This window comes from Blennius ocellaris (genome assembly GCF_963422515.1).
Source record: "Blennius ocellaris genome assembly, chromosome: 2".
Lineage (NCBI taxonomy): Eukaryota > Metazoa > Chordata > Actinopteri > Blenniiformes > Blenniidae > Blennius > Blennius ocellaris.
This window is the reverse complement of record NC_137651.1, coordinates 19,371,961-19,398,114: the sequence shown is the minus strand read 5'-3', so window position 1 is coordinate 19,398,114 and position 26,154 is coordinate 19,371,961. Positions and strand designations below refer to the sequence as shown.

Here is a 26,154-nt window from a genome sequence, read left to right as displayed (position 1 = left end):
TGGCGCAACGTGCAGTTTGTTTTCACGCGTCTTTTCCGCAGAGCGCTCTCTGAATAACTGTGATTGTATCTTTTGTTGTGCTCTCAGAGATGACAGATTATAATCAACAAGACGAATGAGGTCAACTCATTGTAGAAGCAACGCATTTGACCCTCAATGCCTTTTCTCTGTGTAGCACACACACACACAGAGACACACGCCTACCTGGACTCGTTCCGGGTATGACAGTCTGCATGCTCCACGGGGCATCGGCGATGCGACCCGGCCGGTCAAGTCACACGCAGGTTGCGCGTTTCCCAATGCCTGCACACAATTGAATTCCTGGCATTCCCGCTAATGTTTGAGATTGAGGAGCAACCGTTTCCACTTAGAAGCGGCGCACATCACCACAGACCCATTGAAAAGGAGAGAGGGGGTCACCACTGTTTGGTATACATCTGCTCCAAACAGGAAAATATGCGCAGATTTGATTCGCACAAAATCCGGCTATTGTTCATATCAGCATGCAATTTTTTTTTCTCCCCCCCAGTTTTCTCTCCTTGGATCAGGACAAGACGTTTCAGCCTAGCTGCTGCGCATCTGTGCCATTTCTATGGCGTTCCCCAATTTGGAGCTGTTTATTTTTCTAACGCGTCCCTCTCTCGCGAATCTGCAACCCGCTACGGTGATCTACGTGATGTTTTCACTGACTGCTGATCTTTATCTCAATGACAACCCAGCGAAACAATGGGTTACATGTCATAATTCTTTAATAAGCACAAATTATTGCGGTAGATACACCGCCATGGTTTAGAAATAGGAAGTGCGCGTTTGTTAACCGTGTCAACAAAGGTCCACCAAATGTCTATAAATACCAGGTCTATAAATACACCATGTGTCATCTATTCAAGGAGAGAAGAGACTGTCACGCATTCACAAAAAAATCATCACGCACTGACCTCTGTTTAGCCTCCGACCATTAAGGAGCCACTCAAATGTCCCACGCACACTGTGGCAAGCAGATGAAGGTCTGTACACGCTGCTGCACCAGGTTTCGAGCACTTGTCCATAGATGCTAAAAACAAAGAAATGCACACTTTAGAGAAAGAGATGAACAAAAAAATAGAAAGAAACAAATGTTGCATGGATTTTAGATTCCAATTGTTTTATAGGTGCTTAAATAAACGTTATTATATTGTTGTAACATAAAAAGAAGCCAATATTTATGTTGTATGCAAAATAGCGGCGCAACCACGAGAATGCAAGTTCATTGAAATAAGGTTTTTACTAATTTAATTTAAGTTTCCATTTTATTCATCAAATATTTCAAGTAAATACCTCAACAGTTGAACTGAATGAGAAAAATATGCAGAACCCTCTAAAACTTTAACCAACTTTAAAAAATTTCTTAATAATTGTCTATTTAACGATCATCCCTTTACACGAGCTGCATGCTCTGGTTAAATTGACTCAAACAACTTGTTACATTTCAATTTGTATTATTTTCATTCCTATTTGAAAACTAAGACAGATGGAATTTTGTCTGAGGATTTTGGGAAACAAAATAAAGCTGTTTCTATTTTGCGCAGTGTTACTTTTAGAGTCTGTACGATTTATTTATTTTTTTAAATAATTGAAATTCACTGCGTTTGATGAGTTAAGGTGAAAAAAAATTTCTAATATTATTTATTGTTGATAAACCTGATGTTAATTTGTTTCCTTGCAACATGTTACACTTATACACACTGATGAAATCAGTTGGAAGTTCCATGAAATGATGACAGTAAGTGCCATATTTTAAAATTACATGCATAAATCTCCTGCGCATTAACTTGAAAGAGTTATGTATGTATTTTTCTTTAAAAACAAACAAACAAACAAACAAAAAAGGAGTCACCTGTATCCTCTTGGATCAGCCAGGTCATATTTGTATTGCGGATAAGTTTAGTTAATGTAACTTTTTTATTTATTTATTTATTTATTTATGGCGGCAGAAAAGTACACATAAAATCAAAACTTGGTGAAACAGGAATATAAAAATGTCCAGCATTTACTTGAATGGGCAAGGCCACGTACAATTTACTTATATCTTAGGATGAGTTTCTAGTTAAAGTGACGATAATCTGAGATAGGGGACATCTCATTTTACATAGTTAAATTGAATTTCACCACGCTGCAATCGCACTTAAAATAAAATCTCTACATCAGAATAAACAAAAACGCAATCCAGGGACACTACATGTATTGGTCGAAACTTCATTCCTTGTTGCCATGAAAGAAAATTACAAATTACAACTCAAACCAAGTAGCTGGTATTCATATCTCACAATGTAAGAAAAATAAAGACTGATTGCATTTAGTAGAATGAGTTAGGTGATCTATACTGATATACTATATTACCAATTCAAAATTGTGTTCCTAAGATATAGTGGTCTTCTTTAATTCATACATTCACTAGATTCACGTTTAAAATTATATTTACAGATCAGGAAATATATAGAAGTGACAAACTAACAGGTGAGGTTTAACAAGCAGCGTAACATGTTAAACAGCCATGTCACTCACGGAATATACACATAATTTACTGAGTTCAGTACATTTCTGGAAATAGTTCATTCATCAAAATTACGTCATTTGGCGGTTTAAAATTGAAAATTCGTTCGACAAATAAAAGATATAAAGACTTTTTTTTCTTGCTGCGTAAAATGAGAATATTAGTTAATTGCGCAGAAATGCAAAACTCTGGGTCAGGGAAAGAAATCAAGTTGGGGGGGCAATCAAGGCAAGCGGGTCACATTCGAGTAGCTGATCTTTATGAAACAATGCCGTTAAACTTAATTATAAATGTGATAACTGTCTTGCACTGATCTGCAGAAAGACTTATTATAAATCCATCTATAAAATAAACTCTTCATTCAGGTTTCTCAACAGTTTTTCTTTCTGCTGGGGTATCAGCTTGAAGCCACACGTGGTTTTGGTTGAGTGGATTTTTTTTTTTTTTTTTTTTTAGCAGCTCCGCGCTGTTGTTTCTGTGGATGTGGCGGAACTGGCTCGGCTTATACTGTAAAAGGGAAATGCGATAAAATGCTTCCGCTCTCTTGATTATGAGCTGCAAATTGCTTTGTCGGGGATTTAAATGGCAGGTCTTTTCCCATCGCTCTCTTGATGGAGTCTATTTTTAAAAAAAAAAAAGAAAGAAAGAAAAGAAAAGAAAAGAAAAAAGCCCTTTCCTCTCTCGTGCGCCCCCTCCTCCAACTAAAAACTTCCGCAGGGTTGGCAACAAGAAGCTATTAGGATAAGTCTTCTCCTGTTAACATTCCAATTAATCAAAGATGAAACCAAATTCCCACTGGGATCATTAAGGCCCGGCACCTGTTCTCTTACTGTAGGCTGGATAATAAAGCAGACTGTGGCTGACCTCTGGAGACGCACACTGACTTAAACATCAGCCCACTATCAGTAATAGAAATATAACCTCGTTCGGATATGAATACCAAACACCCAGCTCATAGAAGGCAAAGCAAAGTGAAAGATGTCCGCAATTCATATTGGAGGGGTTTCCTCGCATTTCATAACAGTCCTGTCTTCCTCGACTGGCATACAAATTGTAATTGCGAATCTTGATCTTTTTATATTCAGTCGAATTGATTACTCAGTCATATTCACAATGCTGAATTGCTTTTAAATAATAGGACTTGGGACGTAGGTCTCCCACTATTGGCCGAAATCTGCACATGCACCACAGGATGCTGGCCCGGGGCCCGGTCCTGGTCCCCGTCCCGGTCCCGCCTTTACGCACACGCCAAGCAGAGTCCCAGGTCACATCTTAGACGCTGCAATGCAGCCAGACGTCTTTCAAGCAATTACATACCTCTTGGCAAGGCCTCACAATTAAACAAATGATTATGTTTTGATATCCATAATTATACGCATTCGCATAAGGTACCCTTTCAAGTTCAATGTGTTTTTTATTACATGGTTATCATCCGTGATGAGATTATGCACAGTGTGGGTTTGGACCGAGTTAGAGTACATTTAATTGAATAAAAGGAGCAGTAATGGAAGCATTCTGGACCCAGAACGAGGCTGTGCAGGCTGCTCCCTTTGAGCCCAGCCTATGTTTAGCAAATTTCATACAATGAGAACATTATGAGGGGAACTCTGAGGGAGAGCCTTTCACCCCATGCACACCACAGGTCAAGCACATGGAACCATGATTTTGCTCTCACATCTCAGACGAGGTCCAAAGAAACCGTTGAATTGCACAAATCCTGACATGTGCAATCATAATCGACTGGATTGCGCGAGATCGATTCGAGATATGAACACGCTGCCAGCTGTAGATTGCACACAAGATATAACGACCATCAATAATCATCCAATTTTTACTCTGAGCAGTCACACTCCAAACTTTTGCCAGCTCTAGAAAATAAATCCTTGAAACGTGTTCGTAAAGTGTGCAAATTTTATGTATCTGCTGCCCTCTTGTGTCACATCCTGTGTTATTGCATTTTGGTTTTCCTCTCCCTGTTTTACATTACAGCAACCACATCCAACATTAAACAAACCGTGAACAAGCAGAAGCAGACCAAACCTTTAAAGAAAAGTTAGTCCAATGCATAAAATTCAAACAAAACACAATGCAATATTTGCATGTTTGTCACGTTTGTGTACAGAATTAAGTGCAAATGCAGCAAATCAATTGTTGACGCTGGAAAAAATATTGCAGAATTTGGGGAAACCCACTCACCTTTTTTTTTAATTTGGAGGACTACAAAATAAATACATAAATAAATAAATAAACGTGAGACTGTTGCATGGTCACCTCTGTGTTGCAGCAGCGTGTAAAGTGTTGAAACATTGCTGGAGATTCTCAAAGTGTATAGTTTCCCCATCCTGTTTCACTCTCACACACCACAGCCAAACTATACCCTACCTTTGGGGACTCTCTGTGCAGAATTTGCATACCTTCCCCCCGGTATTCTCTCTACCTTCCTCACACAGGCCAAAAACATTTATTTGAAGTTAAATAGTGACTTTGAAATTGACATTAGGTGTTATCGATCGGTGGATGGATGAAAGTCACATAAAAATTTAGAATATACCAAGCTGTGAAAACAGAAAGACAGCTTCCCGTGTGGCAAGAGGACAACTGCGCAGTTAGTGCGCATGCGCAGCTATCCCCCTCCTTCGGCTCACCCACTTGTAAACAAACATGGCGTACTGTAATGGTATTACTTGAGGACTGTATTCTAGTTTTATCGTCCATATCAGTAGTTTTATAGTTGAGACTCACCCCTGATTGCATCCGATGCGTCATCAGTCCAAACGGATGTCCGGTGCTCTCCATTTTCTTCACGTTTATATCGTATTGTTCTCTGCTCAGATGTCAATGTGGTTTCATTACAAAATCAAGCAACTGCGCCCTCGTGGGGCCTGGCATACTAACTACATCGTTGCTTGTGTGTCTGCTGCTGCAGTGTAAACACACGGATTAGGTGTCGTCACGTGAAACGTTGTATAAACTGGGCCTGAGACATGTTTTGGAGTGGTTGGTTGAACAGTTGTCATTGAAGGTGTCGTTCAGTAGTAGTTGCTTTTTCCACTTTATTAATTACTGTTAGCTCTCGGCTTCATAAACAACTACTGAAGTAGAACATCATTCGGTAGAGCGCAGACCTTTGCATATCTTTACATATAACAAATTTCAAAGTAATACATTTCAATTGGACACATCCTTCGTGTCTGGGTCACACCTCTTTTCTCCTATTAGAGCATAAGCTGAACACTAATCAATAGAATACATTTCGTGACCAATTCAGGAATTGCTGTGAGACTGGTGTTGAGATATTAGCTGCAGTTGGTGTTCTAGCAGCTTCTGTGTTGCCGCCCTGCCTGAAGAAACATAGCAGAGCGAAAAGGTATCCACAATATCTTGTCTCTCCAGGAACTGTTCAATCACAAAATCTAATCAATTGGTCCTTGGATGATGACAAAAGATTTCATGCAATTCGGGTGTGTAGTTCTTGTGAAAAGTCAGTAAACTACATATAGACAGACTGATAAATACATGTGGACAAAAACATGACCTACACTAGAACAGCGCGCCAACCTTCTCCAATGTTTGCTCATATCGATGTTAACGAGGAAGATTCATCACTGTGTGAAATGTGAAGAAGCTTTTCCCAAAATTATCATGGGGAAATTTCTTCACCCAACTGACCCATGGGTCAGCAGCCACATAGTATAGCGCTCAGGGAGAGCTGGTTAGGCCGAATGTCTTGCTCAGGGAACCCCAATGCATGTTTTGGGTTTTTTTCTGTGACTGGATTTAAACCCACAACTTCTCGCTGTGAGGTGAGTGCTCTAACCGCTGCTACACCATGAGGCCCGTGACTTGTAGATTCTTGGTTTGAAAGATCTGCAAAGTCTTTATAAATAAAGTTGGCATCTGTTACACTGGTGTTTTTGAATAAAACCTAAAGTTCCCCTCCACTTATCTGTTTAACTTGTCAAAAATCAAAGAAGATGAAATGATAGTGGGAAAAGGTGTCCCACTTCCTTTATTTCTCCACTGGGGAGGCCCACCCCAAACTTTGAAAACGATTTAACTAAGTGGGAATGTTGTAGTACTCAAGAGACTGGTCTCCATACTATATTTTCAAGGTCTTGGCCTTGACTGGATCTCGGGTGGTCTTCTAGACTACAACACTGCAAAACTATTGAAAACTTCAATCTAAATGTTATAGTTCAGTTAGCTGCACCAGTCCTTCCACCACATATTACAATATTCACACAGTAATTATTTAGCGCAGTAAATTCAGCACATCTATCTGAAGTTGACTGAACAGTTTCTATTTTTCATTTGAGTAATTATTTCGGAAGACATTCTCAGATGAAAAGGGGATTTTTTTTTCAATCAGCTTTGATGGCCATGAAAAATATACTGAAATGTCCATTCTACTTTTATTATTGTATCAATTTTACGTTGATAAAGTCACTGAATGGGAAAGAAAGTACGATCCGTTCTGATGAGCAATAATCAATTTGATCACCAGATGGGAGCAAACTCCACATTGTAAGACTGAAGTTTTTGAGAGTATTCTAAAGGTTTTTCTTTACATAAAGTTATCATTCATGAACCAATAGGAATCCTCAAAAAATGGTGTTTCATGGACTAATTATTTAAGTATCCCCAAGTCAAAACAAGTTCGTTTACAATGTAGATCTAGAAAAAGATCATCTTCAGGGAATTTTCGAATTCTTATATTTTTGAAAGAAAGTGATTAACATCATATCTCCATGGTTTGTCAGACGTTTTGGACAGTGGCCTGTTGGGGTCGAGTGACAAAATGAGGCTGAACACGTTTCAGTCAGATAAGTGTGTTGAAACTCTCACACACACCCAACACATCAATTGACCTACAAATTGTAAGATATTTGTATTTAGGGAAAGACTTTGATCACATATGACAAGCAAATATATAATTTGAAAATAGACGGTTTAACACCCTGATCAGCTGCAGGAGTTATTTATCAGCATCATCAAGATGATTTGGTCAAGCGTGTTTTTACGCTGGCAGAGTGGATGGGCTGTGGGTGCAGTACTCGGACTGACCTGAAGGTGGAGTCGTGCAGAGGGAGAGCCGGCGGAAAGAAATCCAGCTGAGGAGGAGGAGGTGAAGAAGGAGGAGGAGGAGGAGGAGGCGGCGGCGGCGGTGCTTCACCTTCTGAAACAAACAGGAAGCGGACCGCGCTCCGCTCCTGTCCACCTGCGGGATCTGCGCCGCTCTTCTTCCCGGAGAGACGCTGTCGTGCGCCGGGACGCGTCGCCTCCGGACTGCGCGTCCTGTTTTTAACTTCCAGCCGGCTTGTCTGCTTTAAGACGCAGTGATCAGAAGGTAAATCTACACTTTTCTTTTTTCTTTTCTTGATTTGCTTGCCTGTAGAATCACTCTTGATTATCTCCACTCTCTCAATGTGACAACTTTACCTTCAGCTTTTATTATGTTGTCGCTCAATCCAGCAACATTATCCATCAGTATTGACGTTAATTGAACGATTAAGGTTGATTGCTTCGAACGTGATCACGGTGGGCGGAGGAGGGGTTTACCTCCAGCACATTTGGATTTTAATCTGCACTGTTTCCTTCATCACATGTTCCACGTTATTTCGGGACGTTCACATGCTCATTTTTCTTTTCTTTTGGCCCTCTGTACAAGACGTCGACTCCGAGCCGAGCGGAGCAGGAATGTGCAGAGATTACACCGGGGCCGTTTTGTTTTGTCTCGTGCCCAATTCCACTAAACACGAGACACTTATTTTTCTAAATAAAATGTGACCTTTTCTGTTTGCTCTCTTGTGGCCATTGATCTGTCAGTTTAACTCCTTCACTGCCTTGATCAGTAAAACCAGACAAAGTGGAGACGATTCTTAACTCCTCAGCAGTTTTTTTCCTACTAATCATTTAAGAAGTGAACGAGTCGAATAAAGGGGATGTGAAACTTTGCAGAGTGATTCATGCAGTCAGCTTTTCAGTCATAAACGCATTAAGTTTGTGGTGTGTGTGTGTGTGTGTGTGTGTAGGGGGGACAAGACACATGATTGTATTGGTCTTCTTATCAGGCTTGTTGGGAGCTTAATGATGGCATAATCGATATATCCAGGTGTGTTAAAGCAGGGAGACGTCCATAACATGCAGGACAGGGGCCCTCCAAGACCAGAGTGACAGTCCACTGACGGAAGGGATGGCCAAAGGGGGTCACATTGACTCAAGCAGGTTCACAAAAACAAAACAAAACCATCATTACAAAGAAAGGATGTATTGTAACGAGTAGAAAACATACAGTAGCTCTAAAACAGGGTTGCCAAACACATTTGAGTTCAGGGGCCACATGCAAATTGATACTTTCATGTTTTTGATTGTTGAGGGTATATATAATCAAAATATCTATATTTTCACACGACCAAACGATTAGTAAAGAAAATTAATCTCGGCATGAAGCCAATGTGCGTAAATATGGGCGAAGAAAACCCACTTCTCCTACAACGGTTACATCATTAGCGAGTTTGCAGTCTTTCATGGCAGCATCACTGATGGCAGTATTGACACACGGGCCTTCTTCTCTCAAAGATATTGGAGGATTGTAACTTTTTCTCTGCTCTTTGTGCTCTTCATCCAAGTTCCCTTGATGTTGATCTTGTTGCATGCGAGCTTGGAATAAGCAGGTGAATTGGACCTTGTTTACAAAGCCTTGCATGACTTGGCAGCTAAACAGTTGCAATGTGGCTTTCGATTTTCTTTCCGAATTTCTCGCGAACCCATAATCTGCTCACTTACAAAACATGAAACGTCTTTCCAAGGAAGTTGCTGAAGGTTTGTGTGCGGGTGCTCGTGTTCCCCATATAATACTCGACACACAACCTCGAGGCTTATTTTCTTGATCCCTTTAACTCATCCTACACAAACTGCTTTTCATGATTAATACAGTGGAGATGAATCTGAGTTTGTGCCCAGTCAGTGGAGGGGGATCAGCAGGTCAGTGGTGATGCGGATGAGGATGTCACATGGGAACATGAGAAAGCAACTTTGCTCACAGGTGCCCTGTTGCACCACCACTTCTCCTCAGGCTAAATCACTCGGCTTTACTGCTTTGCGCTAACATCGAATGCTTATCGGATTCATAGGACAGATTAACCAAGAATAGAAATTCCAACCATTTTTGTTTTGTTTTTTCCCCACAATGCAAACTGTCATGATGTAACATTACATACAGTGACTGGGCAGGAGATTTATTTTCCTATTCCAGGTGGTCAGTTCGGCAATACATTCGTATGACGGGGAAAAAATCCTTTGAGTCTAACAGGTATATCACAAAAGAAAGGAATAATTTCCCCCTTTTTTTTTTTAAGGTTTAATGCTACTTTATTTACTCCACTTTGGCAGAGATTGCCACTTGGTTGCTATTTCAATCAGGCAGTGCTCCTGGCCGCCCTGCGTTGGGTAGGGTCTGCTGTCAGGTCCCCTCTGAGGTAAAGTTAGAGAACACTGATAACACTGACTGACATCACTCTTCAGACATGAGCCAACAATGCAGCCATTTACTCCAAGCCAGATTGAGTCCCAGAGCAGGCCTCTCTGGGAAAGTGGGCACACATGAAAGCAGAATCCTTAAATAAGCATTTGGCCAAAAAAAAAAAAAAAGAGGGAAAAAAAAACAGGTTTTTAAATGCGTCATTGATTGCAGGTCTTGAACAACAGTAATGTGAGGTCATTTTTCTGTGGAAGGAAAGCTACCCAAAGGTGAATATTGGGAACGGTTTTGAAAGTAGAGCAGGGGCTGCAACTTGAAGAAAATGTGTTTCTGGTCTCCGTGACAAGCTGCTTCTTGAGGGCAAGTTATAAGGAAAAGTTCTCATCATTAATGTATGAAGCTATCACAGCCAGATTTGGTGTCCACACCAGAAAAATGACCTCAGAATTGAGCGCAGTAACAGATTTTATCTCGAGAATGGTCCATCAGGTCAGAGACATTAATCTGTCTTTTTCTTTATCTTGGCTGTTCTGCACCCCAGGTTGGTTTCAAGTGAAACAATGTACCAAGAGTGCTGACTTTCAGCTTCCAGGGTGTCCACATACAGTGCATACTGGGTGAGCAGTGTGGGAACGCTCTAAGTCAACACTTGGACACTCTCGAGCCTTGTCCTATCTCCGGCTCGGTGTGCTGCAGCACGTTGTCTTGACACTTGACTCTGGGTGAACGGTACATCTGGAACATGTCACCAGTCCATCACAGAGCTAACACAGACTGAAAGACACTGGCACATTCACACCCAGACAGGGAAGGCGTGAAGACTCTGCACAGAAAGTCCACCTCGTAAAATAATATTAATTTTGTTGCTTGTAGGCATCAATTGGATCTTGAGAATATCCATGCATAAGTGTGTGTAGTGATTCTTTAAAAAACAACAACAAAAAAACAATAGGTTCTATATATTTCAGGACAAGGAATAGATGTCACTTGTTTTTATTCTGAGTTTGGCACAATATTTCCCTTAATGATAAAATCTCTTTTCGTATCCAAATAAAGTAGTTGCTTGAGATATATAGAGTAGACAAAAAAAATAAGTTTATTGAAAGGATATCCTCTTCAGATGCAACAATTTATGTCTCAATTTTAGACATTTGGGACACGTGTAACTTTAATTCTCAGCACAGAGGTATTTGTCTTTGTAGGGAGAGTTCTTATAAATTCTTTCTGAAAGAAGAGAACTATCCACAAACAAGTTTCCATCGGTACTGTTTTAAAAAGGTAGTTCAGTTTTCTTACAAGCTGGACATAAAAAACAAACAACCCCCCCCCCCCACTGTGCTTTATCTGGAGAAACAGTTTGTCATCACGTGACGCTGGACACTATTTATTGCAAGTTTTTCCACATCCCAACAGTTACTCATAGTTTAAAAGCAGTTCAAATTTTAAGTGGTGGTGGAAATCATCAAAAACCTTTATCAGTTCAAAAAATAGTAGTGCACCTTTTTATTTGGGTTTTTAATTGCTGTCTAATTTAAAATTAGCTGAGGAGATGTTGATTTTTGAAGGTGGATTCAGCTGAAAGGTTGTTTGTGGAGCATTCATATTGAATTCATGGACCTTGACAGGCTGATTTTTCTTTGTTGCTTCGTGACTTCTTAATCTGTGGTGTTTCTTTGTCGTTGATTGCCTGATGTCAGTGTGTACTTCTTAATCCAAAGTGTTGAAAAGCAGCCTCGTTTAACACCTCATTGAGTAAGCCATGGATTGTTTTTGGTTTTTAAGAAGGAAACAAACTACGACAGAACTTAAGAGATATAAATAACTTGAACTTGGAGACATTTGTGTCATGATGTCAGCATCTTTTGAGTGGAGTGAAGCGTGTGTGTGTGTGTGTGTGTGTGTGTGTGTGTGTGTGTGTGTGTGTGTGTGTGTGTGTGTGTGTGTGTGTGTGTGTGTGTGTGTGTGTGTGTGTGTGTGTGTGTGTGTGTGTGTGTGTGTGTGTGTGTGTGTGTGTGTGTGTGTGTGTGTGTGTGTGTGTGTGTGTGTGTGTGTGTGTGTGAGAGCTTCACTTGTTATGGGCGTCTTTTCTCCTGCCCTCCCCTCCACGACTCACAAACACTCATTCACATTTCCTGCCGCTCTGCTTTTAAAGTAACCATTCCTTTCAACAGAGCAAGGCTTGCATAACGTCCCCTGAAAGAATATAAAGAAGGTAGCATGTAGGTGTGGGCAATATGGCTCTTTGTAGCACGCTTTCTGTTGTAAGCTGTGGCGTTTTTCTCAGGGAGAGAGAGAATGTGCAGCTCTGCAGACTCTGCCTCGCTGCTTATTATTAAACTGTACATTGAAATGGAAATTGCCACGGCGAGGAATGCGACCGACCGTGAAGTGAGAGCGGCCTGCTGGAATTCTTCACTTTGCTGCACAGCAGGCTGGGACCTGCCAAGGAATGTCAGAAATATGGCAGGAGAGAGGGCGAGAGAGAAAGAGATGTATTGAACAGAGAGAGAGACCAGAGGGAGGTACAGTCTGGGAGATTAGGCCCGCCTGGCAGCCAAACCACATGGGGTCACGTACGGATACGTTTCAGCTGGGAATGCACTCGTTCAAGGTCATGACCGCCCAATTAATTTTGGACTCTCGATGTGATTTCACCTTCTCACCGGGTGCCGTGTGCAAAAGGCCACTGGATCAGTCACGGCAGCCCAACCAGAATGTTTGACGTCAGGAGTTTTGTTCAGCCGCCTTCAGGCTTTCACACAGTTTGAGCTGAGTCACAAGTCCATTCATTAAAACTGCCACTTGCAGAGTGAAAGTGCCATTGAAACATTCTACACACAATCTTTACGAGGGGAAAAGCACCTTCAGATTTCTCTTAAGTCAAAAACCAAATTTATTTTGTCGTTTGTGTCGTTTCAGTAGTCAGGATGGCACATGTGTGCATTGTCAAACTGAGGAGTATTCTAAGCACATTACAATACCTCTATTTAAACATGTTCATGACGTTGGCATATAAGGTTCTCTTTGTTGTTGTTTTTTTTTTTTAACCATGCCGCTTTACCTACAGACAGTGCTGGTACAATAGAACATTTTGGAAAAAGCCAAATTTGTTTGGATCTGACATCATCAGTGTCAGTTTGTCCTTCTCACTGCTGCTTTTATTATTGATCATTTGGTTATCTCACATTTTCATTCAGACCCCTGTTTACGTGACAATATTTTCAAGTGAAAATGGAAAACTTTCCTAGGGTTTTTGGTGCTTGGAGCCACAGAAAACGCAACTTTTCTGAAACGTTGCGACTGGAAATATGCACCACAGCTTAGTGAATAACTTCTTCTGCACATGCCGAGTAGATGGAGAATAACAACAATGGCGGCCTCCAGAGTGACACGATTCCCAGTAAATATTCTGGCCCAAAATAAAATACACCGTTTTTAATGTTTCTGCCATCATTTTGAAAAACGTGGATCCTCGTTTCATAATATTTCTAAGTACACGTTTTCACTCCAACTCTTTTGTTGTTTCGTGCTTGTAAGCTCAGGGACTGTCGAACCAAGAGTGAGTTTGAAAATGTATTTTCATGGTCTTCGTTGCACATGTGATGAGAGGAGTGTTGGTATGGTCAGCCACTGGAATCTGCTTTCAGATATCATGCCCCTGTTCATTGTGGGGATATGATACTGGCCTGTTGTGTGAGATCTGGACCATTAGATTGTCTATGAAATTCTAGAGTTGCAGTGGTGTGGTAAGTCAGACCGACTTTGAAGTTACTGGCTGAGTCTGACAGTCTGAGGGGCACGCTCAATATTTCAGGGGATCCGGTGATGCCAGTGGATATCTGGATGATCAATAATGGAAACCCAGGCCGAAGCTTCCTGTTCAGCATGTCTCAACTAGAAAGTTGAGATGTGAGAATTTTTGTTTTTGTATTTGCTTAAAGTATGCAGAATAACCGCACATGTTTTAAACTCTTTGCATTGAACAACTGGGAATTGTGTCTATTTTAAGCTTCTTTTTTTATCCCCTCGCTTTTGTCCATTACTAGTGGAAGGGACTGGATCTGTGGAAGAAGAAAAATGGGTTGAAAGCGTAGCTGCTTTTCATAGGTAGTTTATTCTGCAAGAGAGATATTCTATTGTTATTATGTTAAGTGTATTACATTTTTTTAACAAACGCAGACGTGCCGATAGTTGGGCCTCAAAGCCATGCTGTCAATATTAGTCAGTTAAAACATTGTGGCAGTATTTTACCAGTCTGGCCCACTCGAAGTTGAGATATATGTGGCCCCTGAACTAAAATGTGTATGACACATGCCTGCCTTAAGTTATTGGCTATTTGATTTGTTAGTAAGTTGTGTTTATACTGAGAACATGTGGTGGCTTTACTTCCCGTTTCATGGACTTTTCCTAACTTTTTCAGATGAGTTTCATTGCAACTCTTCCGCCAAGTAACAGAAGGTGCATACATGTAATGATTATACTCTAATTACAAATGGTCAAGAAAAATTATTACACCTGATAGGTAGTTGTTTTGCAATTTGAGACTCTAATCGCCCACAAATATAGACATTCACATTTATTTGAACACTTTATCACAAGCTGCTTTTTTTTATTTTGTGATCTGGTTTTAAAATCTTGTGTGATGCTTGAAAATGGTCACCATTTCGTGACTGAGCTTAATTGCTTCAACTACTTTTTTATGTCACAACTGCAGCGTTTTATACCAATGCCAACTTGTGTAGAAATTAGTAAAAGGCATTATCCAACTGCATGCTTTCATCCTTCGCCAGGTCCTCAAGGTTCTTTATCAAACCGAGGACAAAACCAAGAACAATGTGTAGAAACTGTGGTTGTTTGCTTTGTCTGAGCCGGTGCTTGATGTACAGATAGTCACCCTTGGGTCTAATGCACTTTGCAATCTGAGAAGCTAAAACCTCAGCTTCACATCTCTATGGCAACAGGTTCTCACAGCACTGGTCCTCATCTACAAGAGCTGATGACGCACGCAATCTCTGGTTTTGAGCACGACTTGCGATCTGTCCATATGTACAGTACATATGGCTGAACATACAGAGAGACTCAGGTGCGTCCACATGTTGCAGACATTCCTTCACCCACCTTTCCATTGCTGTTAAAAAATATTGTGTGTTTGTCAGTTAAATGACCCAAACACATGACTGAGATGGTTGGAATGTACATGCATTAAAGTGTTATCAGAGTCCTCAGAGGAATATCGATCATGTACATTGTGGTCATGAATGTGCTCATGTAGGTTTGAGTCTACTACACTCTGAATGTGCACGGATACATGTGCAGAGCCCGTCCAGCTCACCGACAGACTTTATGTTCCGCTGCTCTGAGAAACGGCTCCAACTCATGCAAAAGAGATGGAAGGTTCTGCAAAAATCTCAATACCTAAGCTGGACTACAAAGCTAAAAGTTGTCCTTCAGGATGCTCATAGTGTCCATTCCACTGACGTATCTAACTATTCCTAGTTCTTAGTTTTAATGACCCAGTGGGAGATGCATTAATGCAGACATGAAATGTGTTTTCTCATCTATTTCTTGTCTGCCCGACTCGCATTGAACTGAAAGCAGGGTGCACCTTAGAAAGAACTCCTGTCCATTCCCAAGCCAACACGGACACACAAAGTTAGCCGATTGAAAGTTTCCAAATAAACCCAAGGTATGTTTTTGGACTGTCTGAGAACGGGTGTACGCCAAAAAAACCGACCTACACATAGGAAGATCATGCAAACTCCACACAGAGAGGTCACTCTGTGACCCTGTGTATATAATCCTTTATTTTTCAAAATATAAATCAAGAAAAAAATTGACATTTGTTAACCATTTTAGCCAATCATAAAAAAAGTATGGATTGTTTCTTTGAATATGGGAGGAGCCTGCTGGACTTACTTAATTTTCTTTTTTATCTGCAGTCGTGTTTTGACGTTTGCTTTTGTTGTCTCCTCTCTTTTCGTGTTTATTTTGGTTGTTTCCAAAGATAGTTTGTTTTGGTTTCCGGTGTGGTCCGTTCACAAAGCGCCGCAATGATTTTGCGAAGCTTGTGTGGTCTTCCTGGATGGGATGCTCCAGTGCAAAAATCCCTTTTCATGCTACCTCTAATTGCAAAGGGAAGTCCTCTCGCTGCACTCATGTTCTGATTATGTCATTATCTCTACAGGTCTGGTCGCTGTAATGAGTTTATCCCCGTCAATCTCCTCACTTGTTTCTCCTGTAAAACTCTGTGACCTCTGACTCATCAAAGACATGCTCCATCATTGTGGGTCTGTGTGCGTGTTGCTCGCTGTGAGATTTCCATTCTGGGCTGTGCCAGTGTGTGTTTGCTCCTCTTCACCCTGGCTGACCCCAGACTGAGATGGACCTTTGCTCAGTCGGGGATGGCAGGAAGTAACTGATTTACAGCATCTGAGAGAAACTTCTGCAAATACACATGGAGACTCATTCGTGATCCACCCACCTGAGGGCAGACTCACAATAGCCACTATAAATAGAGATTGAAGCTCGTCGTTAAATAAAGGAAAGCGCCGGGTAAAGGTCATGGCAACATGCAGACACCCCAAAGACGTATAGTCATTGTAGAACTTCACATACAATACCTTTTTTTTTTTAAGTTTACTCTTATAACTGTAAAACCTCATCAGTGTGCAGGTCTCTTTTTGTGGCTGTGAGTGTTGTAAACATCCCACTGTGCTAATGAGCGAGTGTGTATTGTTTTTAGAAGTGGACACACAGTGGCCTTTTGTTTACCCTGAGCCAGTGATGACACATGGCTGATGTGATGGTCTTTCAGTCCACGTTTGGTTTGGGAAGCGCTTAAAATGTGCGTACTCCTGCATTCCTCTGTCAGCGATGGTGGATGGTCCCTCATTGGTTTCCCAACTTTGTGAAAAATGTGGGGTTTTCTTCAAATGACACATCCGGGATTTGCTTAGTTTTTCCACCACTCAGTCTTTGTTTTTATTTTTGGTTCACAGATTTGAGTAGAATTACAATTAACTTTGCAGAGCAGATAATCCCTTCTAAGGTGGAGCGTTGTAAGCTTATGTGTGGATTTTTACGTCTGGAAGAGCTCCAGATATAATCATGCAAAACTTTTCACAGGCATTGCGCCATTGGTGATCTGATCATATATTAATGATTATTTGAGGGAAAACAATGCGGGTACTCGGTAGCCAGTTTGCTGGAAGATTTGAGAGAAATTGTAGTGAATTCCTCATTTCCACCAGCTGCACTGTGTGATCCTTCACCATTCTATAAAAGTGCCCCACCGACACACCGTACTTCACTCTGTCCATTTAGGCTGAGGATGTGAAGTCGGAGAAGAAGTTCACCCAGTAAATGAATAGTCAATTAAATATGTCTACGCCACATTTTGACAGTGTGGATGTACTTTACAGAAATGTGTATATTTAGGTGTTGGTCATAAAAATGGTTATAACCTAAAAATTATTTTATTTATTTAAAAAGTTCTGAGTGTATTTGCTTTATAAGTGCTCCGTTTCTGGATCAATAGTTTGTAGCACTGAAAGCATGCACCATATTCCTTTACCGGACCTCAGGGCAGCTTGCCACCAGATGCAGCAGGAAGGCAGATGTGTCGTGTCAGACGGGGAGTGCCCTTCTCGGAGTCTTTATTACGCAACCCTCAGGGCCAAAGAAAACCACCTGTTTACAATGGGAGCTCTCTGAGGCCTTTGTACCCTGAGTGCCGCTAAGGAATTAAGGATATATGTGAGGCTATCTGGAGCTGAAGGCGTCGTCCTTGACTGACTGGCCCGTGAGTAAGAGCTTGTGGCTTTGTTGGTGGATACAGAGCGCGTGTTTGTGTGCACTGGAGGTGAGGAACAGCTAAAGACCAGGCTGCTGATGAAGCCCCCAGTCATTTTAGGATTCCTGCATTCCTCACATTCCCATACCAGAGGATGGGTGGGGAAGAGGAAGGGTGTGTGTGTGTGGGGGGATTCATCGGGGGAGAGAAAGTCGTATCAGACGAGGCTATCACGGTGCCCTTTGCGTAATAACGGTAACGGCAATTTGCAGGGACGGTCTGAAGATGAGGAGTGTTTGCGTGTGTGTTAGGTCAGTTACTCCTTCAGGACTGAGTAGAGTGTTTGTGCTGGATTCCTTTTGCGTAAGAAAGCCACACCAGATGGGCATTACACTGGAGGCAGACGTCACAAACCACTACTCTGTGCATTGTGCTGGAAATTGTTTTCCCTTTTTCTGTTATTTCACAGAAGTAACTTCAACTTTGTGTGTGACTTTAGTCGCTTCGACTAAAGTCACTCAGTTGTTGCCACTGCCTGCTGGGAAAAATCTTTACAACTTGTGTATTAGATATTACTTGTAGGAAATGCTGATCCCACAGTATTATTCCACTGTTTTGCTAATTACTCTAAAGTTGTTTTTTGAGACAAACGTTGCAATTTGTCAAACAATTCACAAATTGGCAAATTTCTCATCACTTCAAATCAAAAAGAAATGGTAAAACTTTCATATATCTCTTTCGTTGCTAGAAGTGTTGGAATATGTGATAAGAAATAACTTTCAATGATATCCAACTTTTGTTTTGTTTTGTAACAAATACACTTGCAAGTGTGAAAGACAAAACCCGAAACTGAATTTAAGGAAGCAGTGGCTCAAATATCAACTATAGCCTTCAGAAAGGCCTGAATTTACAGGAATAATTGTCTCACACACCCACACACTATCCTATTATAACTGCTCAGCACATCATGCTGAGAATGTTGTCACATGTTAACATTGCTGTAAAAGGTCAATTATTCATTCAGCAGTAACATTGCACCGAGTAAATAAGCAAAGTACAATACAGAATTGTCTGATAGTATTCAGCTTAAATTATTGTTTATTATTCTATAATTCTAATATCTTTAATGGACAGGATATATGTAAAACAAATACATTTGAGTTGTTTATAGTTCCCTTTTAATTCTCGATTGGTTTTGCTTAATTTACACCAAAAGATTGAGGTCTAGAAATAAGGACTCATGGTGCGTGCAAAGTCATGGCGTCCGTCGCATAAATGCTTGTAAATTATGTTCACGGTGACCAATTGGCCAGTCAGCTTCTAAGAAATTTTAATTATGACCAGTCGACTTACCTAAGAAAGTAAATATGCTAAAAATGTTGGTGTATTCAGGTGCAAAGTATAATATAAACTTAATCAAGTCTTTAACTTCAACAAAGGTAAATAAGCTCCTTGTCTAAGATCCCAATGTCTCTGGGTAAATGTTGTCATCTCGGCCTGAGCAGAAGTTACTCGATCAATGTAAGGTGATCTCCCCATGCTTGAGTCTTGTGTGTTTGAGAGTCTCGTGTGTTTGCGCATTGCTCCAACTTGGCACTTGTATGGAAGTTGTTGTTTTTGTTGTCCCTCACAGAGCCTCACGTGCTTCCTTGTTTACATTTTCTCCATGAAAGTACTGAAAAACTGCTGGTTCTCCAGGAGGAGATCTCTGTAACTTCCCACCGTGCTTTAAAACTGAAGACTACTGTCTGACGGCTGTGTAGCATCAGCTAGTGATGAGCTCCTGTATGACGGTTATCAACTCAAGAATGAAAAGAGCACATAGGTTTACATTTGGGTTGCAGTGTGGTGTGGTCATTTGCACTCCTGTCTCGCAGCATGAACATCAATCCCTCAAGGTAGGCCTTCATGTGGGTTTGCATGTCATTCTTGTGTGCGAGTTTACTTTCTTCCTCACAAAAACACACGATTGAGAGATTAATTGGTGACCCTGAAATCCTTGTAGGTGTGCGCGACTGTTTGTGTGTTTGCCCGAGGATGGACTAGTGACCTGTCAAAACTGTATCCTGCCTTCACCCATCGTTAGCTGGGATCTGCTTCAGTTCCTCGTGACCTTGAATTCGATTATGTGGAGTTTAGAAGATGACTTTATTGTTTACCTTACTCACATTTCTGTCACAGACTATGATCCTTTATCATTCAGCGACTAATTCCTACAATCCTACAAGTCAGGTTGTCTTTTTTTTTTCCTTTCACTAATTCCTTTATTAACGTGCTTACGTTTATGAAATTAAGATTTAGAATAGCCTTATGAGAGAGGTGAGTCAGTCATGCCAACTTGTTGCACCATTAAGAGTAGTACAATCCAACAATGTGTTGCAAGAGACTGTGTGTAGCTATGTAACTGTTTGTGGAGAAACTGAAAATAATCAGTCAGTCAGGAGCTTTTTGAGCTTCCTCATTGCCACTATTCGGGAACGGAGCAGAAAATCTCAAGAATTTGACCACTGAAAGTTGGTTGTGTGTATTACCATGCTTTTCTGAGTTGTAACGTGATCAGAACAGATTCATACAGACTTAGAGAAAGAAAAGAAAGCAGACAATCTTGCTTCTGAAAAACACAAAGTAGTGGCGAGTAATAAACCCAGACCTCAGGCTTCAAAGAAAGCTTTCCAGACATCTCTTGTCTGATGTCATAAATTCATTTTTTTTTCTTTACAGTCTGTGATTAAACACATTATTTTCGGCCCTTGCCGAAGAACAAACTCAAAACCCTATTGACGTTACGGCCGGGCTGTTTCCAGAGAGCCCGTGGCAGGGCTAAATTTGGGGTTGGCCCTCCAGCAACATTGTCGTCATTGGGCTCCATAGTGAACTCTCTGTATTCTCACCCAAAAAAAATGTAACGCTGGTTGTGAATCATGTGTTAGTTTGAGTGGGATCCAGTTTGATGGGTTAAACATTGACTGTCTCTCGCTTGAGATTTTATCACCATGTTAAAACCGTACACTTCCTGGAACTGATCACCACGTGTGCAGTTTTACTGTAGCTGTGTGCAAGAATACACAAACACTTTGCCTGGTTGTTTTTTTGTGTTTGTTTTTTTGTTTTGTTTTGTAGAGCTAAAGACCTACCTCTTTCTAAGAATTAAGGCTTTTATAAAACTTCCTCGTGGTTGCACCTAAATCACATCGGACACGCACGCAAACTCCTGATAGTTGTGCTTGCTGGCTTGTCTGAGTTACACCCCGGTAAACAAGATGGAGCATCTCAATGACGTGGTGGTGGGGGGCAGGAAGTTTACTGGCCTCAATCAGAGTTCAGTGTGTTTGTCCACAGTATACTTGTGTGCCATATCGTTAAATTCACATCTTGGTTTCCATAGCTGCAGCTCTTTGAACCTCTGGCAGATGTTACTGGTTGGATGATGGATGGGCCTGTCGGCCCCTCCTCTGTCTCCACAGTCCATATGGAGGTCGTGTCCTCCACTTCCCACTACAACTTTGGTATTTTGATCGAGCGCTTGGTTATCCTGATGTAAATGTTTATTTGTCTGTGCTAACTCATGTCTAAATATGAACTCATAACTTATTGGTAAACTTGTATTGTAATGCAGTTCAATCCGAAGGTCTCAAATTAAAGTAAGATTTTAGGAGAAACTGGATCGTTTTTACATTGTCTCGTCAGAAGTTTTGGCACTGGCCTTTTCACTGGCCACGAGAGGCTCCAGTCCAGCCTGCAAATCCACCAAGCAAATGGTAAAAAATTGAAGAAAAAAAACGTTGACTTATTTTTTTTTTTAACTAATTTCTTAAACACAAAGTCAGGCCACTCGTTGATTGTGTGTGTTGCTTTTTTTTAAATTCAATAACACACAGATGTCAAAAGTCATGGTCTTTCAAACCATTTTTAAAGGCCCACTCAGTATCTGCTGTTTAAAATGATTTGGTCCCTACAGGTGATTCAGATGGTGGTTTTTTAAAAGTACACTTTTGTGGAGTTAAAAATCATTCTGGAATCCTCCATTGTTATTGCTAATGATTGACTGATGAAAAATTATTGAAACAAACTGTACTGTTTGTTTCAGAAAATGTCCTTTTTCTCTGATCGCATGAACAGCAGAGATCACTGTGTTTTAAAAAACCTCAGAAAACCACTACCAAAATGTAGAATTTTCAGACCCCAAATATAATTGTTGTTTAAATTATTAAAATGCAATGGAAATTGGCAGTTTTCACGAGAAAATGTTGCCGTTAATGTAGTTTCCCAAATCCAGCCAGCTCCAGGCTCAAGTTGCTCATGTCTTTTGAGTGATTTATCCATTGCTTCATCTTCTATGCCACTTTATCAAACTTGAGGTTGTAATGTGAGAAAATTCCAGAGTGAGTCCCAAGACTCAAACATGCATTTGTCACGCATGTAAATTGCTATGTGCGTTTCAAAAGTTGGTGTTTTTTAGGAAATGCATCTAGTATTGATCAGGGCACATTATTGATTTCTCATCCAAACTTTGATATGGGCTCAAACTAAGTATTTATGTCCATATTGATATTTAAAATTCAATTTGAGGGAAGAATTTGTGGCCTTATATTTTCAACTTTGCCAGGATATATTGTAGATGGATTTGTATTCATGGACACATTCACATATCGTTGAATGGATCATTGGTTTTCTATACCATCATCCGTGGTATTACTCCATGTTGTTCCTGGAAATTAACCTAATTGTACATATAATGAACACAAGGTCAAGGTCAAATTTATTTATATAGCACATTTACAAACAGCAGCCACTGCCCCAAAGTGCTGTAAAGATCCATACAATAAAACAATACACATTTAATACAAATAGAAAAATAAAATCAACATGAGAAGAAAAAATAAAAAATAAAAAAATGCTCAGCTCAGCTCGTGCCGAAGGCCAGTGCAAAAAAGTGCGTCTTTAGCGAGCGCTTGAAACTCTCCAAAGATGTAGCAGTTCTAATATGTAAGGGGAGATAATTCCACAATTTAGGGCCGGCTACAGCGAAGGCTCGGTCCCCTCTGCTCTTACGTTTAGGCCTGGGATGGTCTAGAAGATGGTGTTCCGCGGACCTCAGAGCTCGGACAGGAGTGTGCAGGGAAATCAAATCTGACAAATAAGGAGGAGCTAATCCATTTAGACATTTAAAAACAAACAAGAGGATTTTAAAATTTATTCTAAATTCAACAGGTAGCCAATGAAGAGATGCCAGCACAGGAGTGATGTGGTCATATCGTGATGCTCCCGAGAGCAGCCGTGCAGCTGCATTTTTGAACCATTTGAAGGCGCTGAATCGAGGACTGGCTAAGGCCAAAATAAAGTGAGTTACAGTAGTCCAGGCGACTGGTTACCAGGGCAAGGACGACCGTTTTGAATTGGTTAGGGATTCTCTTCATCTTCAACACAGAAGATGAAGAGAAGGCTCTGTCTATATCTGACTGGGTATTTTGTGTTGAGCATGTTTGCGCTTTCAGGCTGGAAAAACAAGAACATTTGTTTTCCACGTTATAACTGAAAATACAAGAAAAATAGCCATTTGTTGACAATCATTAAGCGTATATTAGCAAATCAACTTGTGAATTGTTCCCTGCATGTGGGTCACTTGATCAGCATATCGCAGTTATTGATGAATGTTTTAATTGACTTTAATGTCATGAAAGCACCCATCCATCCATTTAACGTAGGGTCGTGGGCGTGCTGGAACCGATCCCGGCTGACTATGGGTGAGGGCAGATTTCATCCGGGATTGATCACAAGTGCTTCTCAGGACAAACATAGAGATGGACACACACAATTGCTCAGTCTGGCGTTACAAAATTATCTTAATACATCGAGCAAAACTGATACAGAGAATCCGACAAAGAAACCTCTCCAAATGCACCTGACCTGGGATCCTTCTTGCAAGAAAGCCATTGAATGGTCTTTTTATTTTTTTTTAAGCCCGTTAAAAATATCACAGTATATGATCAGAATTACTTTTGCTTTTCAGTGTAGTATTGTTCACCAACTCAGTTAAATTTGCAGGAAACTTTTCCTCACCATGAAACTTATTTCCAATCGCTGCCAAGTAACATGTCGTTCTTTTACAAATGAATAACCCAATATCAGGAATCTTTGCTGCAGTCCCTTTTTTTTTTTTTTTTGTCTTGATAAACATGAGTAAAAATGGAAAAAGTGAGTCACCGACTGCAAGTTTTGTCAAAATATTTTCCTCTGACACATCTGCTTGTTGTTTCGGTCTCGACTGTTTTGAGTTTTGAGTTTTCCAGAAAAACCGGTGGGATGAACCTTCTGTGTTCTCTGAAGTTATCTCCTCCCTGACCTTCTCTGGAAGGAATGACCATGTGGCATAGAAATAGAAGAATATGTGAATAGATTGAGTGAAGGGGGGGGTTCACCTTTGAGCGCCGTGTTCTTTATATTTGCGGGTCAGCTTGGGCTGCGGCACTGACATCAGGTGCTGCCGACATGTGCTCGACGGATGTTTTTAAGTTTCCATGCTCTGACATTAAATCCGTTTTCTGACTGCTATCCATTCACACTTCACCCTTGTCTCCATCAGATGCAGTGTCCCACAAGTCACCCAGACGCCCCCGGACGCCGAGAGCACAGGCACAGGAAATAAAAAAACTTCAGGAAACGGCAGGTACGACACCCATCTGTGTGTGAGCATGCTGTATCTTGCAATTACCCTGACCTACTTCTACCTGTGACATCGCTGCGAGTTACTGGGTTAAAATGGCAGGAGAGAGGGCTAAAGCGCTGACTGAGCTGGAATCTGGGAGAGTAGAAGTTCTGGAAGTCGGCCAGCACACGTAACTTCACTGTCATAGGCCGGTGTTACGACATCCACTCCCCCGGCAAACCGTCTGAAGCGTTGCATCCTCCTCGCTGCAGTAATTATCCCCGAGACTTGTCTGGACAGTGTAGCATATTGTGCCCCGTGTTGTTGTCGGGTCGGTGCAGTGAGGTGTTTTGGAAGCGATCCGGATTATGTTATTCAATCTCTAGTGTACAACCATCCGAGCACACATTGAGCCGTGCGCTATTTTCATCCAGACTTGAGACTGTTTATATATATCAAGGACATAGTGGCCCAGTGAGCTGATTTGCTGGCCCCTATTACTATTTTATTTATTTATTTTATATGCAGTGATGAGATTAACAATTAAACGACTGACATGTGGCAACTTCAGTAATACTGACCCAATTAGTCAGTTCAGACACTGGTTAACAGCAAGAGGGCTATTAGATTCTTTGCAGACACGTTTGGTCTCTTTTGTCTGCCGTTATCATGATACGAGCGATCGGTGCACTGAATCAATGGATTCAAACACAAATGGCAACCGTTTGATTATTCAATCATTTTGGTGCAGAAGCTTCCTAAACAGGAGTGGCATCATTAAATGTTGAGGTTTGGTTTGTATGTCGTCAGTGTGGATTGTGAGTAATTTTGACTGCACTTGACATAATCAGCCAATTTTCCCATCATTAAAATAATTGTCCTAATTTAATTTAAATGACAGTGCCGCAACGGTGTTGGATTTTGTATTTTGCCTTGGGCAATTGATTTTTTTTTTTTTGTCCCCCCCCCCCCCCCCCCCCCCAGAGCTGCACAGAAGAAGCTTATCACTACTTTGAAGGATCAAGGTCATGAGTGATCAATTTGGCCTCATGATAATTTTACATCGTCATAAAAAGCACCATGTTTCAGGGTTTCTTACATGATACATTCCTAAAATGTTAATCTTATTCTGGATTTTTAAACTACATATTTTTAATTCAGGTTTAAACTACTTTAAGCTATTCTTGCCTTCTACTTTCATGCAGCTGACTCGAATCATTACACATCAAACCAACAAGTGGGAGTCATAGGTTGTTGTCGAAGAGATGTTTGATCGTTTGCCCGTTTTTATACCTGCTGATCCTCGAGGCAGGTTGTTGCAGTTTGAGAGCAAAGTCTGTAGAATAATGAAGAACTTCAGGGGATTATTTATTATTTGGTTGTGAAGTTTTTATGTTCTCAAAAGAAAAAGAATGAGACAGGCACACAACTTTTATTTTGCTCAAAATACAAAGGTTTGGACATTTTAAAATGAAAGCTACTGATTAAAACATAAATGGGAATAATGTCTATCTGCTAAACAGGGTATTTAAGCGATTCTTGTATTTTCACATTTCTACCTTGAAGAAAAACACGATTTGTTCTCCCAATTATATAGTTAAATGGTGTTTTTAGATTTGTTGTTTTTTTCCAGATTGTTACATTTCATGATGTGTGTGTGCTTAGATCATAACCTCACAATATGACGGAGGGAAATATGCATC

The 26,154-nt window shown here is 40.8% G+C and overlaps 1 protein-coding gene across 1 annotated transcript in view; it reads left to right on the top strand.

The window, feature by feature from the left end:
* Positions 1–7,691: 7,691 nt before the first annotated feature.
* pik3cb (phosphatidylinositol-4,5-bisphosphate 3-kinase, catalytic subunit beta) overlaps positions 7,692–26,154 on the top strand; it is a 62,920-nt gene continuing 44,457 nt past the window's right edge. Inside the window, exons 1-2 of the mRNA XM_080509563.1 lie at positions 7,692–7,880; positions 24,389–24,472. The gene's annotated coding sequence lies outside the window, so the exon portion shown is untranslated. The remainder of the gene's footprint in view (positions 7,881–24,388; positions 24,473–26,154) is intronic.